The sequence below is a fragment of the Diceros bicornis genome, chromosome 19 (genome assembly GCF_020826845.1).
Source record: "Diceros bicornis minor isolate mBicDic1 chromosome 19, mDicBic1.mat.cur, whole genome shotgun sequence".
In the NCBI taxonomy this organism is placed as follows: domain Eukaryota; kingdom Metazoa; phylum Chordata; class Mammalia; order Perissodactyla; family Rhinocerotidae; genus Diceros; species Diceros bicornis.
This window is the reverse complement of record NC_080758.1, coordinates 51553941-51571651: the sequence shown is the minus strand read 5'-3', so window position 1 is coordinate 51571651 and position 17711 is coordinate 51553941. Positions and strand designations below refer to the sequence as shown.

General features: G+C 42.4%; 1 protein-coding gene across 10 annotated transcripts in view; it reads left to right on the top strand.

Annotated features, from left to right (window-relative positions):
- Positions 1–239: 239 nt before the first annotated feature.
- The window catches only part of NINL (ninein like), a 143222-nt gene continuing 125750 nt past the window's right edge, over positions 240–17711 (top strand). For 2 of the 10 annotated variants that reach the window (XM_058563376.1, XM_058563374.1), the window contains exon 1: positions 794–1246. The gene's annotated coding sequence lies outside the window, so the exon portion shown is untranslated. The other 8 variants (XM_058563366.1, XM_058563378.1, XM_058563370.1 and 5 more) reach the window with 7 other exon arrangements.

Genomic DNA, 17711 nt, shown 5'->3' with positions numbered 1-17711 from the left:
TGAATCCCAGCACGTTATTTAACCTCTTAAGCTTCATTTTTTTTTTGCACCACTTCCTCCGTTTTGTCACTGCTCTATCTCAGCCCCTAGGACAATGCCTGGCACTAGTAGGTACTCAATAAATATTTATTATTGAATATATGTAGAAAGAAAGTAACCGTAAGTTCTATGTCTCCCGGTTTCCTCAACTGCGATTTCGGGGTATTACCTTTTCCTGGCCTACCTCCTCTGACTGTTTTCCAGGAGAAGATGCTAAACCAAAAGCTGTGAACAGCCAAATCCCACAGCCACCGCTTATAGAAATCAGCGAGGTCAGCTCCAGGGTTCACTCCCTGGGGCTCTAAACTTTCCGGAGACGCCCGAGAGGCTGCAGAGGAGTCCCCGGCGCAGCTCGCCGCCTCATCCCCGAACAGTTCGCCGCCCTCGCCACCCTGCCCCCACCCCGGAATGCCTGCCGAGCCCGGCGCCGAGAGGGCGCGGGGGCGGTGCCTGGCGCCGGGAGGAGGGCGGCGTCCGCCCTCCAGTCACAAAGAGCGGCCGGCGGGACGTGGGGTGGGAGGCTGGCGCACGCCCAGCGCTCTTGGCCCGCGTCCCTGTGCATAGCGGGGGCGGAGACCGGAGACGCCCGCTGCCCAGGTGAGCGGGGGCCGGGGCCGGGGCCGGGGCCGGGGCCGGGGCCGGGCCGCGCCCTCCCCGCTGCCGCACGTGCGGTTGGGGCCAGCTGCGCCCCGGGAGTCGGCAGGTGGGCGCGCGTGTGCGGGGCCGCGCGAGTCTGGGGCGTTGGGTGAGAAGCTTGCGCCGCCCGCCCCCCGCGCCCCGTCCTTCCCCCGCCCCCACAGGTCGCAAGTCCGACTGTGTCCCGCCTTGTCCGTCTCCCTGGGGGGGGAGGCACTTTAAAACCACGTGCCGGCTGGGGCCTAGCCCCCGGCGCCTGACCGCGCCTTTAAAACCAGTCCGACGACGGCGGCTGCTTCTGCGGTGTCGGTGACCTGGAACGGAGTTGGCACTTTTCGCCCTGGGCTGACATGGACGCTAAGCTCCTGGCGTGCGACCCGGGGTCCGAGGGGTGGTTTTCATCGGTGACGTGGAGGCCGGGCGGTCGGCCGGGAGTGCGGCGGTCGTGGGTACCGCACGGCGGAATGTCCCCCACGCGCCGCCATTTCCCTCACGTTTCTCCTGTCATCTGCAAAACGCGAGGCCCAGGTCTCTGAGCAGTCGAGTTTTTCCACAGAATCGTCTTCTGTTGGTAAGATTAATAACATTGCGCAGAAACGCATAAAGACTTGCCTGCTTCCTTGATTGTATTGCGAGTTTACACTGGGAAAAATTGTTTGAGGTAAGACGGCCACTCTCTGGGGCAGAAATGTCTGTTGGAGTTTTACCTGCTGTGCTAGCTGTTTGGCAGAATCGCCCCTTTCTTCCCATCAGTGTGCCGTTCACAATCCCATGTAGGAGTCTGTCCGTGTCTTGCGTATTTCACACTCATCCATCGTGCCCTGGAATTAACGCTGCCTTGTTGGGAGCTCGTGGAGGGCTGCGTGTTTTCGCAGGGTGAAAGGGAAGGGTCGCTCGGTTCCCTTCTGCTCTAGGAGCCTTAGGCCCAGCTGTGGAGCAGGGAGGAGCTTCGGAGAAGGAACTGTGACGCTGGAGGGCTTTGAGAAGGGCAAGTGGTGCTGAAGATCCCACCGCCAACACTGTCAATAGGAGCGAGGGGAGTTTCTTTTTAGAGGCCTTTGCTGTGATTTCCAGGTTTTTCGCATTGGACTTAGAATACTTCTAAAAGCAGAATATTAAAAAAAAATTAAAGATAGTTAAAACTGGTGTGTTAAGCAGAACACAGCCTCGCAGTTTAACGAACTGTGTGCCAGAGTACGTGTATATTAAAAGAAAAATGTGAAGGCGGTTAGTGAAGCAGTCTACCGCCCTGCTGTCCGTTTTCTGTTTGATTTTCACATCATCTATTAGGGGTTTAAACTATTACAAACTTAACTGATCTCTATTGGCAAATAAAAGTGGGGCATGTGTTTATATATAGTTCAGATTCAATAAAAAATACAGGATAATGGGTTTTGCAGAATTAGAAAATAACAAGCTTTCTCCAAAGAACCTAAACTTCAGATAACATTTAACACCATCACATTAGGAAAAGAACACTTTATAGAGGAAAAGTTAGGATTTTAACATTCTTTAAATTTCGAGTTTATATAAACTTTGATGGAAACCTTTTTCTCTAACTCATATTCATCCCATACGTGTGGTTTGCAGGGCTGCTCCGAGGAGAGTGAACTGGCACAGTCATTTGCTAACAGCATGTTGTATATCCCCTAGTATTAGCGTATCCTTTATTCTGCATTCTTAATAACATTTTTGGTGGTGGAAAATAGAGTAATACAAGAGTTGCAAAGTTTTAAACCTAAGTATTCCAAGTGTTCAGATTTTGCCAGTGTATGGTGAGTGGCTTTAGATGCTGGTTGATGGATGGTTCTTTTTTTCTTGGATGGCATTTGAGACTTGGGCCATGTGAGAGATCCCTCTAATCATGTTCTTTCTGCCTTGGATATTTACCTTTGGATCTTGCCATGAACAGGTGACTGCTAGGTATCTCTCCTTCCCTGGCTCTAGAGAGGTCTGGAAGGATGGAAACAGTGTCTTGACCTCACACCTTGAACTTTTAGTTTTGGAGCTGGAGTTGAGGTCGTGGAGTGGCTCCTGAAAGAGGGAATCATGCCCTGTGGCCTGGAAGGGCACCTCCAGCGCTTCGGCCACTTTGCTGTCTGATTCCGTGGTCATTCTGTAAAAGGTTGAGTGGCAGTGGCTGTTGCTGGACTTTAGATTTGGGTTTAGCTTAGTCCTTGGCCTCCACTACAAATTAGGAATTTAGGCTCAAGGCCAGAGATTTGGTTAATCACAAGCAGGAGGCCAAAACTTTGGGTCAGACTCTACCTGGAGCTATTTGGAGAGTGGTGGTAGCAGAAGGCTTTCCTTCCTCCATCCTTGGGGTAACCTTGAGCCTCCTGCTTAGAGTTCACCAAAGGATTCCGACTGTCATTGTCTGTGAACTGTGGAACACAGGAGTCTTTTGGAGCATGTTCTGTATTTTTAACCTCTTTTGATGAAAGTGGGAGCATGCATCTGGTGCTGCTTGGTTGCACTTTTCTGTCTCTCTCAACCCTGGATTGTCATTCCTTAGACTTCAAGGGATAATGGCTTCTTGTTTCTCGAAGATTGTTGAATAGTCTCCATTGAGTTGAAATCATTTGCTTCTCCAGTAAACCAAAGCCCTCCAGGTAATTCTGCTGCATTCTGTCTTGAAAAGCACTGGTATCTGCCAGCGTGTGTGTTGACTGTGTGGGAGATCAAGATTTGGCCACCCTGAAATATATCTCTTTACTTTGATTGTTTTCTCTGAGGGACATTTGACCTCCCCCACTAACTGCCTAAAGAATTTGACATGGTGGCTCCTTCCTGGAACAGATCTTCTATCATGATGGCTGTAATGATAATGTAAAATAGATGTTACAATGGGAGGGGCACCAAGCCCCTTTTATCAAAAAATCTCTCTCTCTCCCTGACCACATTATCTATAGATGACCCTGAAAAGAATTGTCATCTTGCCCTCTGAAGTCCCAGACCACTACCCACACCCAACACCTTCCTCGCATTTAGCTACAATGCTTAAGCAAGCAGCTTAGACAGAGGGACAAGTTGCTCATTTCTGAGTTTCTCCCATGTATACATGTTATTAAACTTGGTATTATTTTCTCCTGCTAATCTGTCTTGTTGATTATTTGGCCAGCCATAAGACCCTTAAGGGAAAAGGCAGAGGGGGATTCTCCCTCTCTCCCCACAGTTTTGGCGTAGCTGGCAGGATCCCCACTGGCTGGCAAGTTGCCTTCTCTGGAAGAACTGCCTTCTGCCTGGACTACTGCAGATGATGAGATATGGGAACACCTGACGAAAGCCGGCAAAAGGTAAGATTTCTTACCACGTCAGGCTCCCGGAATCTCTATCTGCGGGGTCCGGTGGAAGCAAGCAGTGAGAATTTTTTTCTTTTTCTAAATTTAGATTGGCAGGAGACAATATTTGGGAAACTAGTTTCTTGTGCTTTTAGTGACTCTGGTAAATTTGGTAGAGTACTCTTGGTTTTGATCTTGATCCCTTTTCCTCCCAAGTAGTCTCTGCCTTGTTCTGTGTCCTGAGAATTTGGCTTTGTGACCAGTGAGAATATTCTCCTTGGTCTCCACCATACAGAAGGTACATTTACCGGGGTGCCCCTTGGTGGCCAGTTGAGTAAACTGGGGTTCCGAACTGTCTTTGTCCGGCTGTGCCAAGCTCTCAGGGGAGTTTGTCATACAGGGCCCAGTCCATAAGGGCTTTTGTCGTCTTAACCTTCATTGCTTGTTAGTGCTGGAAAAATCCCATTCCAGTATCGCCCGCCCGGTGTCACAGATTAGCGGGTCTGTGACTGGAGGCGTCCCACACTATTGTGGGAGACCGGAGACACCGTTTTCACTACACCATCCTTACTGCCTGTGCAACGAAGGTCTTTACTTTCTCTGAATATCTTTGGGAGTGAATTCTGTGGATCATGGGGGCTACATCATCTGTGCCCTCACCAGGGATGCCTCTTGCGTCCGTGGTAAAGATTTATTCTAAGCGTGGAAAGTTACCTCCGGGTCTTTCCTTAAAAAGGCATATTGGATCCAGTCACTATTGGAATAAATATACAAATGAAGATCCCACTCGTCAATGGCCAGACGACAGATCCTTTGAATTGGAAAAACTTCTAAATTGGGGGGAAAAAATGCTTTGAGAGCTCTCACACAATTGTTTAATTGGTACCTAAAAAAAGGCCAGAAACAGAAAGGGAAAAATTTGACTAGCCTTAAGACCTTAACTCAGGTTACAATTGAATTGAGAACATATAAAAGTGTAAGTGTTGATAAGATTATAAAGGTTGGAATGTTTGAGCTAATTTTATATAAACAGGTTACATCAACTTTGCCTGAGTATGTTTTAAAATGTCTGACTGGGAATGCTTCCCTTGTCCAAAATTAGAAGACCAAGACCTATTGATAAAAATCTTAATGATAACTATGTTTAGAGGTATAAGAGGTGATGAAATTTACATGAAATTTTGTAGAAAAAACTGATGTTATTTCTATTACAGAACTGGTTAACAAAAATAGTAATTTAAATGATGGCTAATTTTATCTGAGGTCTTATGAAGTCTTGTAGGCAATCTAAGTAATTATTGGGAATAAGTAACTAAATAGTTGTGAAAAAGATGAATGTTGGGTGAACTTTAAACAATAATTATGTGCTATGGTGGTTATAGCTTCCAAACTCTTTTTGGTGACTTAAAACTTTAGAGTTTTGCTAAATTTTATGATAAAAATTCACTGAGTATCATTTCCAAATAAGATAAGATATTAGACATTGATTGCTAAATGTACATTTGTCTACTTTTGGCTTTTCATTACAGGAAAACTAAAAGGTGTTTTCGGACTATTGGTAAACATGTGTTTTATTGAAAGATTGTACTATAAAGTAACATATTTCTAAACGTTATGAAGTGTTTGTAAATTTTCCAAGCCACAAGATACTAATGTAAAAAAATTTTATAATTGTTTACTTAGTTTTTACTTACAAATTAAGGTTTCTAAGGGTTAAAATTTCAAATTAGTAGATGTGATTGAAGCTACTAAAAATTAAGAAAAATATGTCTGTGTACAAGGAAAGTAAGTTGTATAAAGAAGGTACAAAGAATGGAAATATTTTGTTTGGTTGATTAAGAAAGATAAATTTGTCCTCAAGTACTAGGAGGGAAAAGAAAGGCATAGGACAAATTCTGAATGTAAAAAGAAAGTTATAGAAGGTTTGTGGAAGGAATTCTGGAAAAGGAGTTTTATGCGTGGTCAAGTTGGCTAAGATTAAAATGAATTTCATTAAGTAAATGAGTTTTAATATCAGAAGTAAGCTGGTACAAAATTATAATTTGGTCTTATTTCTCTTAAAAGGATAATTTTCTTGAACTTGATCAAGAGGTTATAAAAGATTTTTCTTTACCTTTGAGTAAGTCTACCTAAAAGACAAAAAAATCTGTGTTCAAAAGGACTGAGGTCTCTCTGTTAAGGCTTTTTGGACTGTTAATGCTCTGTTTGCCTTGACTTTTTATATATTTGACAAGCTCTCCAAAATTCATATCTTAAATAAAGTCTTTTTTTTTTACTTTTTTTCTTTGGGAATTTTCAAACGGCCCTGAAACTTCTCAAAGAAATTTGCTCTCTTCCTATACAGAGGAAGATACTAAACTTATTAGGGTTATTCAGTATGTTAAATTACATGGGAAGCATTGTCAGACAAGTGATGATAAGCCTGCTTAGGTGATATTTTGTGGGTAAATGTTATTGATATAGGTGTTTTAAAATTGTATAACATTACTGAAATTCTGATCTGTCCTGGTTATCAGTCATAATTCTGGTTATTATTATTTTAAAGTGTTGTATGTCACAAAATTAACCAAATTGCTTTGTCAGTTGCCGTTTTGAGGTCTTGTTGTTTACAGATTCATTTCTTGGCTCTAATGCTTTTGCAAAATATGTTTCACCTTCAGAAAAATTCATGGAAAGGACTCTGACCTTTAGACTGGAATACAGATTTCTGACAAACTTTCTGATCATAAAACTGAACTTGGTAAGAAATTACAGAAATCTGATGGAGAAACCAATGACTTCATGAAGCTGCTAACAAAAAGATTGTGATCAAGAATGGATTACACAGGACTAAATGAACTGAGAAGGATGATCATAATTTTTATGATTTTTCATTTGAAGTATTGCTGAATTTTTAATGTTTTGGTTTTTCAGATTTAAGGAAAACTTTTTCTCTTTTCTCCTGAGCTAGCTATGACTTATAGCAATTTGGTAAATGATATTTTTGTAAGTAAAATTGGAATATTTATCTTTTTCTATCTGATCTCTCGAATTTGGAAACTCTTAGTAAGTGAGTATTGTTGTTTTCATGGCAATATAGTTATTTGCATAAGTTCGGTAAGAATCTGTTCTCCTTATGACAGGACACAATTGGAAACACTGGTTATATTACTAAGGCTGTGACTGGAACATCATATTTGCCATATAACCATACAGCTTTTGAGGAATGAAGATTGGACTTTATGGAATAAAGCCACGTGGAAATATTGGCCTGGTACCTTACGTTCCAAGCAGCACTTAGCAGGATAAGTAAAGAATGTCACTTATCTGGCAGGTACGAGGAACCTCGAAATATTTTGGGGGAACCTCGGAAGAGAGGAATTCACCCAAATCTGTAGGTATTACAGGCGAAGTCTGATGACAAAATCCTTGGCTTGGCTTTCCTGGCCTCGAGAGGCCTTTAAAGTTCAATCTGAGATTCCTTATAAAAAGTTCCAGCAAAGCAGATGTAAAAGAGCTTATGTGATCAATTGCTATTCTTGCTGTACTTATGTAAATAATTGGGCCAACTTTATTGGAACTAGACATTTTACAAACTAGTTAGTTTTAATTTGGCTATCTTTGATAAAAATGAGGGTGATTTTAGAAAAATTATATTTCAGTAAAAACTATAGTATACGTTTGCGGATATTAGATCCTAGTTTTGTTAATTGTCTTTTGAGGTTTTTGTTTTATATCTGTTGACTGGACTGGATCCTGATTTCTTCTAGTCTCCTGAAATATCTGACTACAGATATCCAAATTAATGTTTTTCATTTTTTCCATCATTTTCATTTGGAATCACTGAAAACTGAACCTGCCCTTTTTCCTGAAGCCTTACAAACTGAAGCTGATGGACTTGATATAAACTTAAGAGAGGGGCCGGCCCGTGGCTTAGTGGTTAAGTGTGCACGCTCTGCTGCCTCAGGCCCAGGTTTGGATCCCAGGCGCGCACTGACGCACCGCTTCTCCGGCCATGCTGAGACCACGTCGCACATACAGCAACTAGAAGGATGTGCAGCTATGACATACAACAATCTACTGGGGCTTTTGTGGGGGGGAAGAAAAAAAAATTAAAACTTGAGATGACCTGATGACATCATCAGAGACATTTTAAACTGCAAAAGATGCTTTGACGCTGACATGTAAGAATCTTCTTAACTGGCTGTCCTCTAAACTCAGAAACTGCTTTACAACTTGCTCCAACCATTAACCTTGTTTTTCTTTTGTTTACATAGAAATGCTTCCATTAAATACTTGATTGCTTGCTTCCACAATATAGGCGTAACCTTGAGAGCCCACCTGCATCACGACCCTCTAAAATGAGTTTAATTGAACTGATCTATTATCAGGACTAAGAAATGTGTTCAGTGAGATGAAACAATCTACCAACTCAGCTTCTGGACTATGAAACTTCTTTAAGTTTCAAAAGGACTGTGAAACTTTTAGTTTCAAAGGCGGGACTGTGGGAGATCAAGATTTGGCCACCCTGAAATATATCTCTTTACCTTGATTGTTTTCTCTGAGGGACATTTGACCTCCCCCACTAACTACCTAAAGAATTTGACATGGTGGCTCCTTCCTGGAACAGATCTTCTATCATGATGGCTGTAATGATAATGTAAAATAGATGTTACAATGGGAGGGGCACCAAGCCCCTTTTGTCAAAAAAACTCTCTCTCTCCCTGACCACGTTATCTATAGATACCCTGAAAAGAATTGTCATCTTGCCCTCTGAAGTCCCAGACCACTACCCACCCCCAACACCTTCCTCGCCTTTAAATCCCGGGCGTACACCGATGCACGGCTTCTCCGGCCGTGCTGAGGCCGCGTCCCACATACAGCAGCTAGAAGGATGTGCAACTATGACATACAACTATCTACTGGGGCTTTGGGGGGGGGGGTGGAAAGGAGGAGGATAGGCAATAGATGTTAGCTCAGAGCTGGTCTTCCTCAGCAAAAAGAGGAGGATTAGCATGGATGTTAGCTCAGGGGTGATCTTTCTCACAAAAAAAAAAGAATGTTTTTAGCTGCCAGTGATGGAAAACCCAACTGAGTCTTGGCTTAAATGAATAGGGAGGTCCCACAAGGAAAGTACAGGGCTTCAGGATGGGTTGTTCCAGTGGCTGAACCAGCTTGTAGGGGCCCTGGTTCCTCCTCTTGTGCATCGTGTCATGTTGGTGATGGCTGTCTCGCTCACATCTGGAGGGAGAAGGAGGTTGGCTTCCGTGGCTCTCTTTAAGAATGAGAAGTAACACACCTGGTGGCCTCCGGGCCATTTGAACCAGTCACCCACCAGCTGGGAGAAGGCTCCCCACTTGATCTGCCACAGGCCCCACACTTCCCTGCTGCTATCCACAGAGACAGGGTTTGTGGGGGCTGGGAGAGGGCTTTGGGTGCTTGGTCACTGGTGGGCTTGAGTGGTTCGCCACACAGATAACGTGTCCCCTGTACCTGGGCACTATAAATAGCTCGTGCACCAGCCGTGGTGCTGTTAGAAATGGAGCCCCTGTCTCTTGGTGTTTTGTTTTTAAGTTTTGATTGAGCACTCACTGCATGCCAGGCTCTATTCTTAGTGCTTTCCATAAATTCTTTCATGTAGTGCTAATAGCAGTTTGCTGAGCTGTGGCGTGCTGTTGTCCCTGAAGGGGAGAGAGACTATCCTCTGCCCACTCTGGGTCCTTTCTGGCTGGGCTACAAATTAAATTGACATAATACCAAATAGCAGGAGAAAATCAAACAAAGCTTTATAACATGTACACATAGGAGAAACCAGGGAAGCTGAGTTTCTCGACAAATGGCGGAGGTTTTCATCTTAAATAGCACATTCAGGGAGACAAAGGAGGATGTTGGGGGTGGGGGAGTCGGCTATGGGAGACGACCAGAAAGCACAGTGCTCAAGAGTGTGCAGGTTTAAGTCCTCACCTTCTAAGCTGATAAGAGTTTCTAGACATAAGGTCATCCCCCCTTTTTCCTGGTACAGAGAGGGAGATACCTTTACAATGAAGATTTGCCTTAAACAGAGCTTTGATAAGAATGGGTTTAGCAAGGACCCTCCCAGTCTGTCGCTTCTAGGCAGTTTGGAGGAAGGTCACATGTCCTTCAGAGAAAATAATCAAGGTAAACAGACATGTTTTGAGGTGGTCAATTTTGATCTCCCACAGCCCCATCTTGCAGACTGGGATTGATATTAGCTGTGCTTAGGGTCACGCGATGCTAAGGGGTATGCCAGGATCTGGACAGGCTCTCCGCAAATTCCAGGCCTCCCACCACGTGGGGTTCTCAATGCTTCAGTGACTAGATTATTTCTGTACCTTAAGAAGAAAATGATGAGTTTTCAGGGCTGATAAAAAGCTGTGACTTACATGATCTTCCTAGACATGTGAGGTGAGGGGTTGATAGGGGAATTGTCAACTCAAATTCCATTTATTTATTTATTTTTGTGTGTGTGTGTGTGTGTGTGTGTGTGAGGAAGATCAGCCCTGAGCTAACATCTGATGCCAATTCTCTTTTTTTTTTTTCCTGAGGAAGACTGGCCCTGAGCTAACATTGTGCCCATCTTCCTCCACTTTATATGGGATGCCGCCACTGCATGGCTCGACAAGCAGTGCATCGGTGCACGCCCAGGATCCAAACCGGCAAACCCCCGGCTGCCGCAGCGGGGCGCGTGCACTTAACCACTTGCGCCACCGGGCCGGCCCCTCAAATTCCATTTATAGGCAAGAGTATCAATGGCTTAATGAGTCACGCTTTCCCTCCTATGGGCTTTGTAGCTGTGTGTGCCTGTGGAAATAACGTTTTTTAAAAATGAGTCTGATGCTGGGCTTGTGTATGTAACAAACCCTGACCCCCGCTAGTTACCACGTAGAGGGATGGTGGACTGGTCCTGCTAGTGCGGACCTCCTAGGATTGCCATTCAAACCGGGGGCCTGCGGGGTCTCCCTCAGGGTCACAGATGGCATCAAGCCGTAAACGTAAGAACCAGCATCAAGTAACATAATGAAACGATCCCTGATTTGGAGTTTAGCTTTATGGGCACAGGAATTTTGTAAATAGTTATACATTATTTAAAAATCACCAAGGCAGTCTGCTCAGTTTTGATGGGCAGATCGTCATACCCCCCAGGAGAGCTCATGGTATCCAGATGCCTGCCTTATACTCAGGTGGCCTGAGGAGGGATGTGCTTGGCCTGGCCATCCACCTGGCCTCTGGGCTTTTGGCTGTGTTCATGGAAGTGGACAAAACCAGGCAAAAGTGGGTAGCATCCCCACTTTCCTAGCTTGAGAGAGACAAGAGAACCTTGAACAGATGAGATTCTACCCCACACACTCGGGGGGGGGATGTGTGCCCCCCTGTGGATAGAGAATGAAACTGAGAACTCATTGTCTCTGTGATAAAAGGGAGGATGGTGCCTTCTGCCCCAGGGAAGCCAATTTCTAAAGGCTAACTGCAGCTTGGCCAGTTAGCTCCCTGGGATCAGGTGACTGTTTTTGTGGTCGGGCTTCTGTGAGGTCACTGCTCTCCAAGGACCCAGATGAAGGGAAGTGGCAAGGCAAGTTTGTCCCCCTATCCACCACTCAGCCAGAAACATGGATGCCCAATTTCTAAACCCCACAATCTATGCCAATGGCCTCTTCTCACTGCTGGTAGCACTGTTCGGAAAACTGCTTCAAACAGGCTGTTTGTATGGGCCCTGCATAATTCAAACTTAGGCAGGCCCTGCTCTGTGGCAAAAGAATAGAATATAGTTGATAGTTCACATTGCTGCCTGGCATTAAAATTAAGCCGTTCTTGATACATTTTAAATTCTTTTTGAATTTTCATTATTTCACATTTTACACATAAAATAAGACTTTGATATTTGAAGCTTTTACTACTTAAAATTATTGTAATTCAAATTCTCACGAAAGGTGACTGCTGTGCTGTAGATGCCATCTTAACTAAGTGATCAAAGTTAACGTCTTCAGTGAGGAGACGTCACGTGCCTCCTGATAAGAGGCACTGAGAAGGACACAAGCTTACCCGGGCATATTCCCCTCATAACCTGGATCTCAGTGTGTGGAGACATCAGGCAAATGCCATTAGTGCGACACTGTACAAAATAACTGGCCTCTGTATTCTTCAAAAATTTCAAGAGCAAGAAACACAAAGAAAGACTGAGGAACCCTTCCAGAGGAAAGAGGACTGAAGGAACCTGACAACTGTATACAGTGCTTGATGCTGGGTGTGGGGGCGAAGATAGCTATAAAGGATATTATTGGGACACTGGACAAAATTTGAATGTGAATGGTGGATTAGATAATAGTAGTATATCAATGTCAAATTTCCTCAGTTTGATCACTGTACTGTGACTATGACCTTGAGTTTAGTAAATGCTTTTTGAAGTTTTTAGGGAGCAGAGGGCACAAAGTCTGAAACTTAATCAGAAATTTGGGGAAGGAGAGAGAGAAAGGGAGATAAAATGATAAAATGGGCATGATAAATGAGGCTAAGTGAAAACAGTTAAATGGCAAAGGATTGTCAAGAATTCTTTGTACTGTTCTTGCAACATTCCTATAACTTTGAAATTATATCAGAACAAAAATTTACAAAAGTGAATGTCTACCCTGTATTCACTGCAATCTAACTACCTTCTACCAATAAAAAGGCTTATTGTATTTCATCTATTCTAAAATGCATCTTTTTTTCCATCTTATAACATTTCTGAATTTGAGGTGCATCTTAAAATCATTACTGTCTTAGCATTGTGTCAGATCTTGACAGCAGTTTTTCTTTCTTAGTCATTTCTCTTAGAAACAGTAGCATCTTGGATTTGATGAAACATGGTATTTTCTCTTGGCTCTGTTGTCTGAAGAGGTGGGAAAAAAGAAGACAGTCCTGATAACTTCATATGTAAAATTCTTTTGGTCTCTCCTGCTCACATCAACTCTTCAGGCCAGATGCCCCATCTACCTTTGCTCATTTCCACCTCCATGCCTCCTAGATGTTTCAAACTCAACATATTCCAGACTGGATTTCTGTCTTCACCTCTACCAACACAAACTGCTCTTCCTCTGTGTTTCCTGTCTCAGGGAGTGGAAACCTGATTTTTAGCCAGTGATGGCTCCAGAATGTCCTTATGGGAGGAGTGTAGAGAACTGTCCAGGTGTGCATAAGGGAGATGGGGTGGGTATGAGGCCCTGACCCAGTCTTGTCTCTGTATAGATAGTTTTAGGACTGCCTGTTTAAGTCTTAAAGTGTCTTTGGGCTCCAAATGTGTGTGCCTCATTTTCCCTGTTTGTCAAGTGAGAATGGTTTTCCCAAGTCCATTAAGTTAATGGACAAAGCATCTTAAAGTACCATGAAACTTTGAAATTCTCTGACTTAAAATAGGAGAGATTTTTAAAAAGATTTTTGTGCTAGAATCATTCAACCCGTTAAACAGATGACTAAGTTCGTGTGTCAGTGAAGGACAGGTGTGTAGCCAGGCTCCTCTGCTTCCTGCCTCTCAGCACTTCCTCCCAGATTTCTTTCCTGTGATGAGTCTGATAAATAAATGGCAAGCAATAGGATACACTGGAGCATACGAGGAAGCCATTTGGTGTAAAACTAATTCGGCCTGATCTTGTTTTTCCAAAAGAACCTGACTTGGCCATTGAGCGTGCATTGTATATCTGCTTTAAGCATTTACCATGTCCCAATGACAAGAACAAATGCCCTTAAGATAAAAATGTAACTTCCCCCACAACAGCATTTCCTTAAGGATAAGCATCTCTCCCTAGGCTAGGAATTGATTGCTGTGCTCACTCTGTGACTACCCAGCTCGAGACCACAGATCTGCTAACTGCCGTGCTCATCGAGACAGCAGACCTGCTACCTGCTCTGTGTCCATCAGTTGTTGTGCCGACAGGGCAATCTTGAGACTATTGTAAAAGGGACATTGCAATCATATGTGATACATGCTCTTTGACAGTATATAACCACTCTGTACACCCCACTTTTTTGGTGCCTTCCTTAAGGCCCCAGGCTATATGGTCCTCAAATCTGGCTCATAATAAACTCACCCCAATTTTGATTTATAGATTGGTTATGGATTATTTGGGTCAACAGGTCGAGTTCCTGGGTGGGTCAGGGTGGGGTTGGTTTTTAGCCTGGATGCTTGTGGGGACCACCAGGAACAGGTTTTCATGATGTTGAGCATCTTTTCATGTGCTTATTTGCCATCCATACATCTTCTTTGGAAGTGTGTCTGTTCCAATCTTTTGAAGTGTTTTTAAACAAATTGGGTTGTTTTCTAACTGTTTAGCTTTAGTAGTTCTTTTTGTCTCTGCAAGTCCTTTGTTGAATAGGTGGTTTGCAAGATTTTCCCAGTCTGGTTTGTCTTCTCCTTCTCTGACCAGTACCCTTCATACAGTGAAAGGTTTTAATTTTGCTGAAATCCAATTTATTGATGTGTCTTGTATGGATTTTACTTTTCGTATCTCATCTAAGAACTCATCTAACTTGAGGTCATCAAGATATCTCCCCATGTTTTCTTCTAAAAGTATTGCAGTTCTACTTTTTTTTGTTTTGTTTTTTTTTTTGCTGAGGAAGAGCAACCCTGAGCTAACATCTGTTGCCAATCTTTCTCTTTCTTTTTGCTTGAGGAAGATTAGCCCTGAGCTAACACCTGTGCCAGTCTTCCTCCACTTTACATATGAGTTCGCTGCCACAGTGTGGCTGACAAGCTGCATAGGTCTGCGCCTGGGATCCAAACCCACAAACCTGAGCTGCCAAAGTGGAGCACGCCAAACTCAACCACTACACCCTGGGGCCGGCCCCTAGTTGTATGTTTTATATTTAGATCGATGATAAATTTTGAGTTAATTTTTATATAAGGTGTGAGGTTTAGGTTGAGATTTGTGTGTTTTTTTTTGGTCATATTGATGTTTGATTGTTCCAGCACCACTTGTTGAAAAAACTATTCTTATTCTGTTGAATTGCTTTTGCAACTTTGTCAGACATCAAATGGCAATATTGTGAGTCTATTTCTGGATTCTTTGGATTCTGTTCCATTGATATATGTGTGTGTATGTGTGTTTATCACTTCAGCAATTTTTTTTATCCCTTCACATTGTCTTGATTACGTGTGGGCTTTAAAATAAGTCTTAAAATCAGGTAATTTTAACCTAAAGTTGGAATCCTTCAACTTTCTTTTTTTCAAAATAGTTTTGGCTATTCTAGTTCCTTTGCCTTTCCATATGCATTTTAGAGCCAGCTTGTCTATATCAAAAAATTCTGCTGGGATTCCTATTGGAATTATGTTAAATCTGTAGCTCAGTTTGGGGAGAATTGACATTGTCACTCTCTTGAGTCTTTCAATCCATGAATGTGGTATGTCTCTCCATTTATTTAGATTTCCTTTGATTTCTTTCATTAGTGCTTTGTAGTTTTCAGCATCCAGATCTGCACATTTTGTTAGAATTGTACCCAAGTATTCACTTTTTTTTTGCAGAGATGTTGTAAATAATATTATTTTATAAATTTCAGTTTCTAGTCCACAGAAATATTGATTTTTGCATATTGAGCATGTATTCTATGATTTTGCTAATAAACTCACATATTCTAGGAGATTTTTTTGTAGATTCCTTGGGAATTTTTACATAAACAATTAGGTCGTCTGCAAATAGGAACAGTTTTATTTCTCCCTTTCCAATCTCTATGCCTTTTATTTCCTTTTCCTTCATCACACTGAGCAGGACTTCTAATATGATGCTGAGTTAGGAGTGGTGAGACGGGACAGTGTTGCCTTGTTCCCCATCTTACGGAGAAACATTCAGTGTTTTGCTATTAAGTGTGATGTTAGCTGTCGGTAGATGCTCTTTATCAGCTTAAGGAAGTTCCATTCTATTCAAAATTTGCTGAGAGTTTTTATCATGAATGGACGTTGAAATTTTGATATGCTAAGAGAAAAGAGAAAATGGAATCATAAAATGCTCAGTTAAAACCAGAGAAGGTAGAAAAAGAGGGAGATACTAAAAAAAAAAAGTGTAAAAAATAAAAGACAGTTACAGATATGGTAGCTATTAATCCAACTATATCAATAATCACTTTCAATGCCAGTGGTCAAAATACACCAATCAGATGACAGAAATTAATACAGCTATGCTAGCTTTCTTTTGATTAGTGTTAGCATGGTATATCTTTCTCTGTCTCTTTACTTTTAATCTATATGTCTTTGTATTTAAAGTGGATTTCTTGTAACAACATGTAGTTGAGTCTTTCTTTTTTTTTTTAAAATGCATTTTGACAGTCTGTCTTTTGATTGGTATATTTAGACTACTCACATTGAAAATCTTCCTTGTCTCTTCCCCATTCTTTTTTCTTTTTTTCTCAGTTTGGGAAGTTTCTGTTGACATATCTTCAAGCTCACTGGTTCTTTCCTCTACCAAGTCCAGTCTACTGATGAGCCCATCAAAGGCATTCTTCATTTGTGTTATGGTGTCTTTGGTTTCTAGCATTTCCCTGATTCTTTCCTAGAGTTTCCATCTCTCTGCTTACATTACCCATCTGTTTTTGTATGTTGTTCACTTTTTGTCATTAGAGCCCTAGCTCTAATCATAGGTATTTTAAACTCAGTCTGATAATTGCAAAATCTTTGCCATATCTGAGTCAAGGTCTCATGGTTGCTTGGTCTCAGACTGTGTTTTTTTCTTGCCTTTAGCACACCTTATAATTTTTTGTTGAAAGCCAAACTTGATGTATCAGGTAATAGGAACTAAAGTAAATAGACCTTGAGTGTGAGGTTTTATGTTTATCTGGCTAGAAGTCACTGTGTTTGATGTTTGCTATAGTTATAGATGTAAGAGGCTTCCAATTCTTCAAGCATCCTTTTTTGTCTCCCTATTGTCCTTGAGTTTCCCCAGAAACTGCGTCTGAAGTGGAATCAGTATCTGACAGCTCTCTCAGTTGTAATCCACTGTTACCCTGGAGCCCTGTTGATGTGGTGGTGAGGTGGTGATTGGCTGAGGAGAGCATTCTGGAATCCTGAGTCAATCTCAGTGTTGTGTGTCTGCAGCCCTGGACTCTGCCCTCCAGAAGAGTTTCTAAGCCTTTCCTTTTTTTTTTTTTTTTCTTCCCTCTGTGAGACAGGAAGGATAGAGGAGATTCCAGCTGTCAAGTTGCCCTTCCCCTAGGTCAGATAAGGCTCTGATAAAATAGTTTCCCTTGGGGTAAGGTCTTTGTTATGGGAGGTTTTCAAAATGGTTGCTTTTCTCTGGGTGCATTTCAAAATGGTTAGTGTTCCTCTCCCCCTGTCTAAAGCATGAGGGATTTTTTTCTCCAATCTTTACCATAAGAACCTGGTGGGGCCCCTAGAGGTAAAACTCATTAAAGTGTGTTCCTCCCTGTTTCCTCTCAAGACAGCCTCATGAGTTTTAAGCCCCAGGAATTTTAAACCCTCCAGCAGTTGTCAATTACCGTTTACATGTTTCTACCAGTTACTGACTTCAGAGGCTTCTGCTCCAGTAAAGTTGTGATTCTCTGTATTCTACCTGTCCGTCTCTCTAGTTTGGGGCAGCAGTTTTCCTTGTGATCTCATTCTTTGATGGATCTGAAAAAAAGTTGATTTTCATTTTGTTCAGCTTTTTTCTTGTGGAGAGGACTGGAATCACTCCTTTCCAAGCTATTTGCATGTTGCAACAAATAGGAAGTTAGTTCTGTCAGTTTTTGCTTCAAGTATTTTGTTGGTTTATTTATTTTTTTTCTTTTGGTGAGAAA